Source organism: Saccoglossus kowalevskii, chromosome 9 (assembly GCF_978046115.1).
Source record: "Saccoglossus kowalevskii chromosome 9, keSacKowa6.1, whole genome shotgun sequence".
Classification (NCBI taxonomy): Eukaryota; Metazoa; Hemichordata; class Enteropneusta; family Harrimaniidae; genus Saccoglossus; species Saccoglossus kowalevskii.
This window is the reverse complement of record NC_140649.1, coordinates 37,538,163-37,541,256: the sequence shown is the minus strand read 5'-3', so window position 1 is coordinate 37,541,256 and position 3,094 is coordinate 37,538,163.

Genomic DNA, 3,094 nt, shown 5'->3' with positions numbered 1-3,094 from the left:
AGCTTTATTTTAGGAGTTCGGGCAATTTTTCATTGCGAAATTCGAAAACAAATTCTGATTTGAATTACCAAGATGGTAGTACGAATAAGTTATAATATGTTAACCAACAGGAAATAGAATAGAATAACATTTTATTACAATTGAACTCGAAAATGGATTGGATAACGATGAAGAACTTCAGTTTAATTGAGTAATGAGCTTACTATTGCTTGTCGTGACATTATAGAAATACATTGTTTAATTTTATTAGGCTTCAAGAATGTAAAAAAAAAAAAAAAAATCAGCGGGCAGCGAGGCAGCGGCTCGAAACTTTGCATGGGGCGATATCTGCTCACTATCTTACGTAGGCGTAAGTGGTCGTGGATTTATTTAGTGGGACCCCCCTCCCGGTAACGCCGCCACTGAAACGGGTGACGAGCACCTATACCAGCCGGACATCCAAATAAATAAATTAAATTACAGCTATAAACACTATGCATGACGATAAATACATTGTATGTACAAGACATGTCCAAAATGTAGCCACTGCGGTAAGAAGTGCAACGACAAAACATAGAAATTATTACAAACAGATGTCCAAGTACAAATGTTATTCGCATTATAATTTGAAGAATATTATGTTTGAAATTATTTAAGGTTGAAGACTTATTCCGTAGTAATGACAGGAGATTATTCCATAATAATTCTTTAAAAAAAGTATGAAGATTTAGAAGATTCTATGTCGAATGAAATTGATTAACTGTACATGTGTGTACGGTCGTACAATTGGGTAAATACATAATTATGTTAATGAATTGTTTTTCTAATTGTTAAAAATATATGTGAGATCAAGGAACTCTTCTTTGAATGACAAGAGTAATAACAATTGTTTCTATTTGGTTGTATGTACGTACTAGGTGGGACCACATAGATGAGCAAAACCTTAGAAATACTCCTAAATAAGACACAATAAAGAGATTGTTTGGCGGTTTTATCGTTTAGATATTACACTGACGAATGAGCGTTGTCAGAAACGTCTGTCATAAGACCAATTGTTGTTTTTCATACCCAGATAACAACATTATTTTTATAGCATTTACTCGGACCAATTCATACAATCCATGTGCATAACCCGGATTAGTATGATTAGTAGTATTACGATGATCAAATACCATGTTATGATCCCCAACTCTTATAATTTTCGATTGGTCACGGATTCCATGCCATGGCATGTGACGAGTCTATGTACCCCCACCCCTAACATTTCTTGTTAGGTTGTAATTTCACTGACGTGTTTCACAATTAGATGAATTTCCAAGAAGAACACATAATGTGAATATAAACTATTTTGGATCTGCACTGCGGCATATCTGTACAATATGACAATATTACATGCAGATCTCTTTAAAGGGCGGTGGTCGTAGCGCCACGCATGCGCGAGATGTGAGTTTCTTATGAACAAAGATGGCATTTTTGACTATTGTTGCCAAGCTTTAACTAGATAATTTGGTGATTTGAAGATATTGAAGGAGACATCGACGGTAATTAGTGTTTACTAACACATGTGTCACACAAGCGCGGCGCGACGACCACCGCTCTTTAACCTAAATGACTTTTTGACACGTGTACCACGTTGGTTTTCATTAACTTTTTGTTTTCATATAAATAGTTTATATTTGCAGGTCTCTGCTACTATTAATCCAGTATTATTTATCCATAAACGGCTATCATTATTCTTCATTAGTTTTATTAAGAAACCCATGGTACACCCCGTGACATCATATCTAACGCCGCGTTAATGTAGCTACTTAGCCTCTTGCTCTCTACATGCAGTGGCCCTGAACATATAAGGGGAATGACAGAGACAAACTTGTTTTCGATATCAGACCCCCTTCATTTTTCAAGTTCAAACAATTTATTTAAAAATTATTTTCTGAAACAAACATCCCAATTAAATGTATCACAAAATGGAAAATGTAAAAACCCATCGCACAGATCTGCTCTAACTAAGCTAAGAATCAGTGCGCAGACATTGCAGATTGGGACAGGAAGATATATCAAACAAACAGTAGAAGAAAGAAAATGTCACTGCAGTCAGGGAAAAAATAGAAGATGGAAGCCATTTTCTATTAAAATGTCCTCTCTATGCTGATTTAAAAAACAAGTTCCTCCATGCCAAAAAGGTCATTACAACAATCACAGATAAACAAAAGATAAACAATCATTAATTCATTTTACAAAATATATCTTTCAGTGACACTCAAAAACAAAAAATACCAGCTGCTTTAAATAGAACTTGTTTTTTTCTATTTATTTTATCGTGCTTTCATTTTTTCTCTATTTGTATTATTTCTTGCCATTTTGAATGTATTTGAAACTTTACTGTATTTTAAAAATCTAGATCCTAAACAGGGTATGATTTCAATAAAGTCATTATTATTATTTTGTTACCACTTAATTTTTCCAGTTTTGTTGAATAAATAAATAAATTATCACCGTCAAAGTTTTGTTGAATAAATAAATAAATTATCACCGTCAAATATCACATGTTTTAAACTCACGACAATGAACATCGCCAGCTCCAAACGACGTTCCATTACATGTTTCATTTTTTGGATTTAGTCTTGTTTCTAACTGGATATACAGACTGGTATAACTTTCTCATTTTAGCATCTAACATTAAGTACACTAATTGGAAATACAATTCGAAAACACGCAAACTAAATTTTCTCAGTAAAGATTGTTATCAAGACAAACATACATGACAGATCAAAAACATGCCGTCAAACTTGGCACTAAAACATGTTTGACAAATCGTCGATGCTGGCTGAACCCATTTCCACAAATTTTGGCAGAATCCCTAGAGGGCACTGACGTCAAGATTCACATTTACATAGTCTCACATTCGCACATTCACGCACCGTAGGTACGCCCTCAATTGCGGTCTTTAAAACAACTAACAGGTAACATCGAGTGAGGGCGCAATTCTCAGGACAAGACTTCTCTTCCACAGCAGTTGTCATTACTTGCCCCAGTAGAAGCTTAGCAGTGGATATGCGAGATACCCAAGGAGTCTATAAAATATGTTTCAAATTCTCAATAGTCAAGAGGTCTC